This window comes from Thermobia domestica, chromosome 13 (assembly GCF_964235325.1).
Source record: "Thermobia domestica chromosome 13, izTheDome1.hap1.1, whole genome shotgun sequence".
NCBI lineage: Eukaryota > Metazoa > Arthropoda > Insecta > Zygentoma > Lepismatidae > Thermobia > Thermobia domestica.
Window position 1 is genome coordinate 33,733,236 of NC_137466.1, and position 14,563 is coordinate 33,747,798.

General features: G+C 31.7%; 1 long non-coding RNA gene across 1 annotated transcript in view; it reads right to left on the reverse strand.

The window, feature by feature from the left end:
* Window positions 1–320: 320 nt before the first annotated feature.
* The window catches only part of LOC145669159 (uncharacterized), a 62,909-nt gene continuing 48,666 nt past the window's right edge, over window positions 321–14,563 (reverse strand). Inside the window, exon 3 of the long non-coding RNA XR_014128155.1 lies at window positions 321–448. This is a non-coding gene — a long non-coding RNA (uncharacterized LOC145669159). The remainder of the gene's footprint in view (window positions 449–14,563) is intronic.

The window sequence follows — 14,563 nt, forward strand, 5'->3', positions numbered from 1 at the left end:
ATGTGCGTTTTACTATTAATTACTATACCTGCAAACAACGGAGGCAACAGAGACATCAGTAATCACATGACATCGAAGAAACAGCAGCCTCACCCCCTCATCTGGAGCTCCTATATGACCGAGAAGTTTCCTAAATGAAACATCAATTTCGAGTGGTGACTCCTCCTCTACCTTGCTCTGGAGCTCTGGGAGATATCTAATCCAAAGCCTCTAGTTTGCGTCAAAACTCTAGGCTTCCCTTCTTCCCGCTTAGCTTCCTTCGGAGCTCTGTTAAAATTCCTAACTTCAGTTGTCCGAAGTTCAAGCGTTATAGATGTAGTATTTTACCATTGAGGAAACATACTTTACAATAATAATAGAGTAGTTTTAAACATTATCTCGAATTAATGCTGTGCTTATTCCATATGACACTCCAACTTTGTGTTTATTCCATAACAGCATCCAACTTCTAAAACAATATAAAACAAATCGATTAGGCTTTTCCTTCAACTCGAGTTTCAAAATTTGTTGACTAATTCGAGGTTCAATAATGACATATAATCATAGATTGTTATATCCTTCTAACGTACTTCAAATCAGATACACCGATTGAGGGAGAATCCGAGCTCCTAGCCAATCACAGGCCACCATTTGTTTATTTATTTTTTCGAAAAGTGAAAATCTAACCAATTAGAGTTTTTGAGTAATGGAAACAATTATATTTCTATGACTGAACTTCTTAAATGCAATTAAAGTTTGCATTAGGCATATCTGTCAATACTTATTATAGGGTTATTTGATAGATTGACAAACCAATATTTAATTTTTTTCTGAATAATTTGAGATTTACATATTCTCTTTTGACGTATAGTGTATTTGTTTGCATAATGAAAGATGACAGAATTTGGTGATAAGTATATATGTTAAATTTCATTCATTTAATCATTATCATTGTGAATTAATTTAAAATATCGTTAATATATATTGAAAATCCTGTTTTCTTTCCGTCGACATGGAATACAGGGAAAATTTCCTATACACAGAAGATGCATTTCGTACGTTTAAAAAAAAAAATCAAAACGCACCAAGGAGAACCACACAAGTTCTGAATAGCAGCGCATCTATCCACAAAAGAAGGAGAAAATATGAATAATGGATTTTCAGTTTACTTTTCCTATGATAGAAAGGGATATAAAGAAAATCGAAATCCATCTATGGTTAGAAACGATGGTGTACATATCGTACTGGGTGACATCAAGACGAAGAGAAGCTTTGTTTTCCAAGCTCTCGGACTTTTCGTAGCTTGCTGTGGAAACACAGGAAACAATAGGTGTGAAATAAAACATACTTAACCGTTTTTAACAAGGTTTTAACAAGCTACGCTTCTAAGATCTCCGCCAGCCGCCTCCAGCCTAGGAATTTGGTTTTCTCTCTCTTGTTCGATTCGAATGATTCAGAAAGGGCTGTTCCACCGAACTTCTTTCACCCCCGTAGCCCCGAAGTCTTCAGTCATCTCCTATCATTATAATGTTTACTTGAAAATACAATAAAAACCCCTCAACTCGGACATCTCTTTATCTTGGACACCCCTCTAACTTGCACACTTTTCTTCAGAACCAGAAAAAACCCCATTGATTTCTGTGTATTACAAACCCCTGTAACCCGGACACAGTAGAATAGAGCCCTTTTCTCACGAACATTGGAGAAAAGTGCAGATTTCTCACGAGAATTGGTATAATTTCGCCTTATTTCTTACGAAAATTGATACAAATTTCCCTTATTTTCACGAGAATTGAAGAAAAGTGCAAATTTCTCACGAAAACCGGTACAAATTTCATTCATTTTCACAACGATTGGTCAACAGTGCAAAATTCTCACGAAAACTGGTACAAATTTCCTTCATTCTCATAACAATTGGTCAACAGTGCAAATTTCTCACGAAAATGGATGCAAATTTCCTGTTGAATGTTTTATCATATATTTTAATACAATTTTATATTAATTTATACAATTTATGCTGATTACTTACTGTTTTTCCCCAAGCCTTTAAGAAACTTGTTTCTTCCTTGGTTATTCCTCCTTCAAATGCTGAAAATACCTAAAGGAACTTCAGAACATGTCCACACAAGTCTTTTTTGTTAATCTTGAACGCAGTTGGTCTTGGTATTCAAGAAACTAATTCTAAAGAAAGAAGGCACCTATAATAAAAGAATGGGATGTCGTAAGCTGACGTAAGTAAAGGAGAAAAGCAGAAAACAAAGGAAAATCGAGTAGGCTTATTCCGATATGTAACCTTCGTGTGAGGTCTTTGTTCATTGAATTGCCGACAATTAGCTTTTGTAAACGTGAGAGAAGCTCTTTTGGAGGTGTCTCGTAATTCCATCATTGTGTCAATTAAGGAAGTAAGAAAATTGTCAATTTAATGTGACATATGGATGTTGCACAATACTTGAACCGTAGGAGGTGAGAAAGACATGTCAAATAAGTTAGTTTCATGTATTTAGAAACATGGGAAACTCTGGATAAAGCATAGCTATATGTTAGGTAAGAATGGTGTAGGAGGGAGGGAGCCCTTTGACGGAATAACGAACGTAACATAGACACCTGCTTGTATGTGTGTGTTCCAGGGTTTTTGGAGGTGGAGGGAGCGAACTGTGCTCTGGACATTGCTTAATTGGGGGACTGTGATTTCTACTGCATGGAAACTGAAAAATATGTGAAAAAAGAAAGAAATAGGAATCATTATTCTAACGACAGAGAATTTAAGAATGAGATAGGTACGTGTCACTTTTTAAAAGTTAATGTATTGCCCCACATTGAGGAAACCGCACATAAGATGGAGGGGTGAAGTGTGTTTTTTGTTTTGTGAGCAAAGGATCACTTTAAACGGGCGTTTGACTTCTTACGCATTTTGTTAAGACCTTGCCACATACGTAGAGGGGGAAAAAAAGAGTGAGCGTTCCTACCTGAGTTTCAAAGAGGAAAAAGAGTGAATGAATGTGTACGCAAGACAACTTTCCCTTTTGTGCTTTTGGAAGAAGTTTTGAAGGAAGATTTCTGTAGGTATTTCCGCATAAATGATTTTATCCTTTTAAAAACTAGAGTAATGAATTAATTATTTATGAATATTAATGAGATGATAATGAATATTAATGAGATGCTAAAGAAAAGGATTACAAAGAATGGATTTTACTGTTTTTCGTATATTTAGAGGCATTTTGCGGATATATGTAATATACAGCACTGCGTATTGTACATAAATGTATGAGATAATGTGGAAGGAAATGCGCGCAACTCTAAGAAACATATTTTATGTAATGATATTGTATTTTCAGTAGCTGATATGTGATTTTAGCATAGAATATCATCTTTTGGATACTGTATTGATCTAATGGGGTACGAAGCTTAGATGAATGACAAATTGCATGTATATATGAATAGTTTGTAAGGGGGGTACATCTATGTGTAGGTGATATGGGATTTTATCATAGAATATCATCTTTTGGATACTGCATGGGTCTAATGGAGTACGAAGCTTAGACGAATAAGAAATTGCATGTATATATGATTAGTTTGTAAGTGGGGGTACATGTATGTAGCTGATATGTGATTTTAGCATAGAATATCATATTTTGGATATTGTATAGGTCTAATGGTGTACGAAGCTTAGACGAATGACAAATTGCATGTATTTGTGATTAGTTTGTAATCGGGGTACAGGTATGTGTAGGTGATATTGGATTTTAGCATAGAATATCATCTTTTGAATACTGTATGGATCTAATGATGTAGGAAGCTTAGACGAAGGATAAATTGCATGTATATATGATTAGTTTGTAAGCGGGGGTACATGTATGTGTAGGTGATATGGGATTTTATCATAGAATATCATCTTTTGGATACTGTAAGGGTCTAATGGTGTACGAAGCTTAAACAAATGACAAATTGCATGTATATATGATTAGTTTGTAAGTGGGTAGATGTATGTATGTATGTATGTATATTGGTTTGATATCGGACAGGAATATATGTATCATATTGTAGACATATTATCTTTCGTTTACATGTAAGTGTTTTAAGCATGTGTTGTTGGTTGCGTAGTTTTAGGGGCTATACTAGGATGGATGCAAACACCTAAAGTGTTTCTATTCTATTAATATTGGATTGTAGCCTTATTTATTGTATTGTAGAGCTGTATATGTTGTTGTGGTGATACGCTATGTGAATGCAAACACATGAACTGATTGTATTATATTAATATTGGATTATATTGTAGGTTTATATTGTGATTGCATATGTATATAGATTACCTTGAATACCATGTTAGAATGTATATATTGTGATTTTTACATACGTAGATGCTTGCGAAAGATGTTCTAGGGGGTATTTGAAGCACAAAGGATATCACTGTGTTATAACCCATTTACATATAGATATCTTTTCACTACAGTATTCTAATGTCTTATATTGATACCTTTACTGACTTCTAAGATGCTTGTTCATCGTATAGTAGACATTATGACAACAATATGGTTTCGAACTTACGATCATTTATTGTAAGAACATAAAATACGTATAAATAACCTTATATGAAGCATAGGTATTGTTCCTTTATTTTATATAGAATAAAAATACTTCGTATTATATGAATATTTGTTTGGAGAAATAAAACATATTATTATAAATTGTAACGCTTTATTGTATTTATATACTCTACAATATTCTATTTTGCAATATTGGCATATTGATATACATATATAGATATATTTAAATAAGATATTTACATTATATATACGTACAAGTACCAACAGATAGGAAAACTTATGGACATCATGATACCTTTAGACAGATTACTATTTACATATACACAGAATACCAATCATTTCACGCACTTAATACTTTGATAACCATATGGCAATGTTCTATAGTCAGTAATACTGTTATGATTTAATCGTCGTCTTTTATTTTGAACTTTTTGATGTGTTTTAGTTTCAGACTTGGATACAATGACAAACCCAGGCTTACGAACAATTCTTCCTGGATTGTGTAACTGTTTTTTGTCAGCTTTATCTTGAACTAGTTGATAAAAATGATCAAAGTTAATTTCTTGTCGTGTACGATGATTTAAAGTAATTCCTCTAATTTTAAATACATAATCTACTTTCCCTGTTTGAACTTCTTTCATCCTATAGGCATAATTTTTTGGCCCTAAGCCTATAAAGGCATCAATTTCCCACCCATCAGGAACTTCATTAGTTAACTCACCTAAATAGGAACCCAAAGAAAGTGGAGGCTTTTCATTACGTTGTTGCACAAACATAATACTATCAGTGTCGCAGTACAATACACGCTCAGGATCTATAACTGTTAGTAACTCATAAAGTTTTAGACGTGCCCAAGAGGTGATGAAGGCTGCAAGGACAACATTGGAAAATTTCCATGGCTTGTTTTTGTTTTCAATGTTTTTATATGATACAATGAGATGCCGCTCTCCAATAGGCAATACAGTTTGTACCTCATATTGTGGTGCCCATAGATAACTTAAAAATTTTTCTGGAGTATCTACAATTACAGATTGAGATAAATCTGTTCTTTGTCCCCATTTCCCATACAAGGAATTGAGAAATATTTTGGAAATATATCTTAGACCAGGATTTGATTCAATGTTATTTTCCGTTAACTGAATGCATTCATGTTCATAATAGTCTGCAATATATTTTTCTTGATCTTGTTTAGTTTTGCACCAGCTAGGAAATCCTGAAGACTCCTGCTTCATTTTTAAGAAGGAATTGACATAATCTTTAAACAGATTATTTTCTGATCCAGATAATTTGAATTCCCAAATTTCAATAATTTGTAGAATTTTGTATCCGAAATCTAAAGCCACATGAAGTTCAGGAGTACAGTATGTACCAGTAAGGACACGCTCGGCATCATTATGGATGCAATTGTTGTCACTTTGTTCCATACACGTACGGCATAACCCAAACAAAAGGCGATCATTACATGTATATGGTAAAATTGGAAAATATAAGTCTTTGGGAGGCAAGATACTACATTGCACTAATCCATGAATACTTTGCACTTGTGGAAAGTCAGGCCCCTTGTATATTATAGGTTTTCCTATAGGCAATGGCTTACGTGCCATTACCCAGGGGTAAAGACTGGTAACATCATAATATGACACAAACTCTTCGCTGGTACATTCGTACAAGGCATTAAAACATTCTGTACGCCCACCATGAAAACTATCTTTAGGTACCAGATGATCAACAAGATCATGACACTGTGTTTGAATAAACTGTTGTAATTTCTTATCATTTTTTACCATGTGGTCCCATTCACATTCCCACATTTGAATGACATTAAGATTTAATTTTTTAAGAAATGCTATTTTTGTGGTGGTGTTTTCATACCGATCTTGTAGCGATGTACCTTGTTTAGAGGATGAATCTAGGGACACGTGTCGTAGTGTAGGATAGCAGTTTAAACACCCGTGATAGTAACATCCATGAAATTCGTAAACTGTATTTGTTTTACTTTCAAATCCATCAACCTTATACCTTCCAAATCGTTTTTCTAAACCATTTCCAGAATGAAGAATTTTATTACCAGTAGTACGTTCTAAGTATCGTAGCCAGTACATTGCCTTCAGACTTTGACGATCACGATGGTCAAACCCATAAGGTGGAATAATTGGAATAATTTCTTTGGGTAAATATAAGGTACGATATGTTAGTATTGCCAAACTAGCAATAGTTGACGCGACGATAAAACATTGAATACCATTTGTTTTGTCTTCAATTAAGTTTGAAAATTTAATGACAGCCTCTGCTAAAATTTTAACATCATTCCGACAATATTCAATCATTTCCTTTTGGAGATTATACTCCTCATTACTTGCAACACGTTCTTTGTGCCATATGATAAGTTGCTCTCGATCTTCACTGTTTCTTGAATCAGGATCAAAATATTTTAGATCAGGAATTTTGCCTATATAATTTTGGTTTTCTAATGTATTAAACAAGTACGGGAAATCTCCCTTTCGTAAATTTGCAGAAAGACCTAACGTCTTAGGTAATTTAGATAATTTAACTCCCATATACAGATATGTGTCACGGAAGTAAATCTTTTGTCCTAAACGCATTTCAATAATTTTTTGCCCTGACATTATTACTTCAGGTGTAAAATGATGGTTTATGATCAAAGTTTTAGCACAGAATTGCATATCATAATTACTGCCATTATGGGAAAGCACAATGATTTTTTTAAACATTGGTCGAGTTATTAATACATGATTAACAAATTCTTCAATGTTGTTGAAATCAAACGAACGGAACCCATTTTTATCACCGCATACAAAACATGTATCATCAAGGTTCATGTCCTTACACTTGTAACAAGCATGAATACAATTTATAAAATTTACATGATGTTCTTGTTCTCCCTGTTCATTTTTAGGAAGTAACATTGTTTCTACATCAAAGATAATGTACAAAAAGGTATCTACATGTTGCATCATAGCCGTTTGAACAAAACAAATATGGTCATCGCTTACATATGTGTAACATGTTTTACAATAACGTTCACCACATTCATGTTCAGACTTGCGTGAACGCATGTCAATTATAGTACCACAAAGGACACAAATTTTCTTTGTTTCGCATAAACTTTTTCCGCAAACATTTATCGCTTTATGATTAGCAAAACATTCTTCTGAAGAAAACAGTCTATGACAATCAAAGCATTCAACTTTAATATTATTATCATTATTAGAAACATTATGATACTTTTCGCACATTGGACATTTGAAGTTACACTTATGATTTTGTGTATGATGATAACCTTTCAAACAATACTGACAATATTTCCGTTTGTTTAATAGTGTTGTAATGTTGATAATTAATTCGTAGTGTCCTTCACTGTACAAAATCAAAATTTTCTTTGATGCATGTATTCCAGGATAAATTACATTATAGTTTCGAGTTAATCCGTTCTTTTCGTAAACAACAATTTGATAATGAGGCGCTAGCTTATTTTGAAACTTTTTTACATCATTAATAGTACATCCATCATGGATTTCAATGTCAACTTTAGCACTGACACACAAATCCTTTGCTTGTTTCATCAATCGTTCAGAATGATTTTTCAATTCATATACGTAGTTATAACGATGATCAGCCCTACCCATTCCAAGAATAATACTCTTGGGAAGACAATACACATCCTTTTCTACAGGAATAGTACATTGTTCCAGGTGTGTTACAAGATCAACAAATTTTGATGAACCCCTTGTTCGTCCCCTACCTTTACGTGAATCAACAATATGAATTTTGAAATTTACTTTATCACCTAATAAATAATTTTCATTACTATTTAAAACATTTTCAATTTTACGAAATAGAATGTCAGAGCTTAAATCCGACTTTTGACGCCACGAAATGTATATTGGTTTATTAATGGTAGAAGCAGAACTTTCTATTGTTATACCAACATACATATCATCATCGGCATCATTTAAAACGTGATCCTTTACAAATTTAAATAACAACTGAATATATTTTTCAGGATTATCTATTCCGCTAGTTTGCATACGTTCAATTGTAACTTCCTTTCCTGTAAGTCCAAAATAACTATATTGTTTGATTCTACTATTAACAATACGAAAATATTCATTTGTTTTACCACTCCCATACATGGTAGGCTGTGATACAGTATTAGTATTAGAACTTGGAAAGTTTATAAAATTTTCCATGAAAACGCTAAAATCATTTGTAGTTAAACTATTAGCTTTTCCTTCAGACACAAGTTCCATAAACTTTTCACGTGCTAAATTCTTTATATTATCTTGACGAAAGAAGCCTACATGATATAAATCAATAATATCTTTTGCAGACTTACATTTTTTCAAAACAACATGAGGATCACAACCAAAATGCATAAACAACGCCTGCAATAACTTGGAATAAGCTTCATTGCTTACCCTTGCACCCGTAGCATGACATTGTGTTATCACTTCCCATGTAAATAAAACTTCGTTTAGATTTTCATATCCACGTGCTTGTTGTGCTGACAACATGGTACAGATGACAGACTGTCCTTCCATTGTATGATTAACACACTAAATATGTAATTGCAATTTGAATTATTTTGTCTTATACAGTAAATATTTTATACAATGATGTACACAGAACTTTGATATTTGTTTTCACAGTTTTAAATGTCAAGGTTCGTAAGTAGCCTTTTATGATATGATTTACAATATGTTGACCAAAGATACACTTTTTAAGAATTTTTACACTTACCAGTAAATATAATAATAAAACTTTCCCGAACTTGTTTCAGTTCACAACAAATTTAGTTGTAAGTTTACCGACACTACACTTGAAAGCTTGTCGGGAATTGCACTAACACTTGCCGTTAACTACAATCATAAAACTTCCCGTAACTTTTTTCAGTTTAGTATCGATGCACTACCACTTGTCACTCACTAACTATATTTTTAGTTCACCGAAGATATATTTTTAAGTTTATCGGTTAATCCTTTAGCACTTTCCGATAATTGTAATTTACAAAGCGCCGTAATAAAATTGATTTAGACTAATTACAGCACTCAAAGTACAAACAGGAAGTGTGTTTACTTTTTATTGATTGCTTATTATCAACACTAATAAATGGAAATTCCAAGAACTCCACACGAAGATTTCCGAAGATTGCCGAAGGTTCCCGAAGTTTCCCGAAGTTTTCCGAATATTGCCGAACCTAACCGAAGATGAACATAAGAGTTTATCCACAATTTCTGTACATGTTGGTTAATGTACCACACGAATGGTTCCGAAAATTGCCGAACTTAACCGAAGATGTACACGTTTAGTAAATGTAAATTGCAAAAGACTTGTAACTTTAAGATATATTTCAAAGTTTATTATTATTAGATGTAACTTTATAACAAAATTGGTATTTAAAATAAATGATTTAACAACAAAGAGTATACCAATGATTGGCTTTACTTTAACAGTAGTAATTCTATAGTGCGCGGCGCGGCTTGCTGCGCTGGATTTATACTTTCAAAATTTAATCTCGTACCCAAACGCATTTCGTTTTGTAATCTCGTACCCAAAGGCATTTGGTTTGTAATCTCGTACGCAGGTGCTTTAACATATTTTAAATTAGTAATACAGATATTACACAATATGATGTAATTTGTAAATGCACTATTAAAGTTTGCAACACTTGAAATAATTATAACTACTTGTTTGTATGCTTTTCCATTGTGTTATCGGTCTAAAAAATTCCTTTGTTAGTAATGCTAGGAATTTCTTTTGTTTGCTTTGCTACAGGTGTTTAAACTGGTTTAAACTGGTTTAAACTAGTTTATTGATTTTTGTTATACAATTATTGAGTTCTGCAGGAACTTTGTTGTTAATTTTTTTTATTTGTTTGCTTCATTAGAAGCTCAGAGGAATTACATTTCGAAAATATTAAAATTATCAAAACATAAACTTGAACATAAGAAAGTTATTTTTAACACATCACAAGACGATTAAACTTAAAATTTATTACATGAAACTTTTTGATTGTTAAATGGACAAGTAAAATTTAAGTCAGTGTTGCAATTGAATACACAAACTAAAAGTAAAAGAACAAGTTACCAAAAGTAAAGTGTAGAAACATAACTTAAAACACAATGTTGCAATCTAAATTGCAAAAGAAAATTAAAAATACAACTTACAAACAAAATGTACAAACCGAAAATAAAAAGTGCAGAAACAAAATTTTAAAAAACAATGTTGCAATCTAACATACAAAACGGAAAATAAAAAAATATAAAAGCAAAACTTAAAACACAATGTTGCAATTAAAAATGCAAAGCTAAAAAATACAGAACCAAAACTTAAAACAGTGTTGCAATCAAAAATACAAGAGCAAAAGTTTAAAATACAATGTTGCAATCCAAATTGCAAAGAAAAAATTAAAAGTACAAGTTTAAAAATTGAAACATTCAAAGCTAAAAATACAGAATCAAAATACAATGTTGCAATCCAAATTGCAAAAGAATATTAAAAGTACAACTTTAAAACACAATGATACATTTTCAAATTCAAAACAAAATAAAAATTACAAGTGAAGAATTAAAAAATGCAAACTGAAAACTAAAAATGCAGAATCAAAATACAATGTTACAATCTAAAATACAAAAGGAAATTAAAAGTACAACATTAAAACACAATGTTACATTACAAATTCAAAACAAAATAAAAATTACAAGTTAAGAAATAAAAATGCAAACTGAAAACTAAAAATGCAAAAGCAAAAAATTTTAAAGAACACAATGTTGCAATCTAAAATACAAAAGGAAATTAAAAGTACAACATTAAAACACAATGTTACATTACAAAATCCAAAACAACATTAAATTTACAAGTTAAGAAATAAAAATGCAAACTGAAAACTAAAAATACCAAAAGAAAATTCAAAACAATGTTGCAATCCAAATTGCAAAGAAAAAGTAAAAAATACAAACATGAGACATACGAACATTACCTAGTAGTATACGGACCTTATTTCCCCAAAATGTGTTGCAAACTCATGTCATTAAAATAATGACGGTAAAAGTACAGATCCGTATACTGGTCCTGTATTTTGGTTCTGTATTTTTTAGCTTTGCATTTTTAATTGCAACATTGTGTTTTAAGTTTTGCTTTTATATTTTTTTATTTTCCGTTTTGTATGTTAGATTGCAACATTGTTTTTTAAAATTTTGTTTCTGCACTTTTTATTTTCGGTTTGTACATTTTGTTTGTAAGTTGTATTTTTAATTTTCTTTTGCAATTTAGATTGCAACATTGTGTTTTAAGTTATGTTTCTACACTTTACTTTTGGTAACTTGTTCTTTTACTTTTAGTTTGTGTATTCAATTGCAACACTGACTTAAATTTTACTTGTCCATTTAACAATCAAAAAGTTTCATGTAATAAATTTTAAGTTTAATCGTCTTGTGATGTGTTAAAAATAACTTTCTTATGTTCAAGTTTATGTTTTGATAATTTTAATATTTTCGAAATGTAATTCCTCTGAGCTTCTAATGAAGCAAACAAATAAAAAAAATTAACAACAAAGTTCCTGCAGAACTCAATAATTGTATAACAAAAATCAATAAACTAGTTTAAACCAGTTTAAACCAGTTTAAACACCTGTAGCAAAGCAAACAAAAGAAATTCCTAGCATTACTAACAAAGGAATTTTTTAGACCGATAACACAATGGAAAAGCATACAAACAAGTAGTTATAATTATTTCAAGTGTTGCAAACTTTAATAGTGCATTTACAAATTACATCATATTGTGTAATATCTGTATTACTAATTTAAAATATGTTAAAGCACCTGCGTACGAGATTACAAACCAAATGCCTTTGGGTACGAGATTACAAAACGAAATGCGTTTGGGTACGAGATTAAATTTTGAAAGTATAAATCCAGCGCAGCAAGCCGCGCCGCGCACTATAGAATTACTACTGTTAAAGTAAAGCCAATCATTGGTATACTCTTTGTTGTTAAATCATTTATTTTAAATACCAATTTTGTTATAAAGTTACATCTAATAATAATAAACTTTGAAATATATCTTAAAGTTACAAGTCTTTTGCAATTTACATTTACTAAACGTGTACATCTTCGGTTAAGTTCGGCAATTTTCGGAACCATTCGTGTGGTACATTAACCAACATGTACAGAAATTGTGGATAAACTCTTATGTTCATCTTCGGTTAGGTTCGGCAATATTCGGAAAACTTCGGGAAACTTCGGGAACCTTCGGCAATCTTCGGAAATCTTCGTGTGGAGTTCTTGGAATTTCCATTTATTAGTGTTGATAATAAGCAATCAATAAAAAGTAAACACACTTCCTGTTTGTACTTTGAGTGCTGTAATTAGTCTAAATCAATTTTATTACGGCGCTTTGTAAATTACAATTATCGGAAAGTGCTAAAGGATTAACCGATAAACTTAAAAATATATCTTCGGTGAACTAAAAATATAGTTAGTGAGTGACAAGTGGTAGTGCATCGATACTAAACTGAAAAAAGTTACGGGAAGTTTTATGATTGTAGTTAACGGCAAGTGTTAGTGCAATTCCCGACAAGCTTTCAAGTGTAGTGTCGGTAAACTTACAACTAAATTTGTTGTGAACTGAAACAAGTTCGGGAAAGTTTTATTATTATATTTACTGGTAAGTGTAAAAATTCTTAAAAAGTGTATCTTTGGTCAACATATTGTAAATCATATCATAAAAGGCTACTTACGAACCTTGACATTTAAAACTGTGAAAACAAATATCAAAGTTCTGTGTACATCATTGTATAAAATATTTACTGTATAAGACAAAATAATTCAAATTGCAATTACATATTTAGTGTGTTAATCATACAATGGAAGGACAGTCTGTCATCTGTACCATGTTGTCAGCACAACAAGCACGTGGATATGAAAATCTAAACGAAGTTTTATTTACATGGGAAGTGATAACACAATGTCATGCTACGGGTGCAAGGGTAAGCAATGAAGCTTATTCCAAGTTATTGCAGGCGTTGTTTATGCATTTTGGTTGTGATCCTCATGTTGTTTTGAAAAAATGTAAGTCTGCAAAAGATATTATTGATTTATATCATGTAGGCTTCTTTCGTCAAGATAATATAAAGAATTTAGCACGTGAAAAGTTTATGGAACTTGTGTCTGAAGGAAAAGCTAATAGTTTAACTACAAATGATTTTAGCGTTTTCATGGAAAATTTTATAAACTTTCCAAGTTCTAATACTAATACTGTATCACAGCCTACCATGTATGGGAGTGGTAAAACAAATGAATATTTTCGTATTGTTAATAGTAGAATCAAACAATATAGTTATTTTGGACTTACAGGAAAGGAAGTTACAATTGAACGTATGCAAACTAGCGGAATAGATAATCCTGAAAAATATATTCAGTTGTTATTTAAATTTGTAAAGGATCACGTTTTAAATGATGCCGATGATGATATGTATGTTGGTATAACAATAGAAAGTTCTGCTTCTACCATTAATAAACCAATATACATTTCGTGGCGTCAAAAGTCGGATTTAAGCTCTGACATTCTATTTCGTAAAATTGAAAATGTTTTAAATAGTAATGAAAATTATTTATTAGGTGATAAAGTAAATTTCAAAATTCATATTGTTGATTCACGTAAAGGTAGGGGACGAACAAGGGGTTCATCAAAATTTGTTGATCTTGTAACACACCTGGAACAATGTACTATTCCTGTAGAAAAGGATGTGTATTGTCTTCCCAAGAGTATTATTCTTGGAATGGGTAGGGCTGATCATCGTTATAACTACGTATATGAATTGAAAAATCATTCTGAACGATTGATGAAACAAGCAAAGGATTTGTGTGTCAGTGCTAAAGTTGACATTGAAATCCATGATGGATGTACTATTAATGATGTAAAAAAGTTTCAAAATAAGCTAGCGCCTCATTATCAAATTGTTGTTTACGAAAAGAACGGATTAACTCGAAACTATAATGTAATTTATCCTGGAATACATG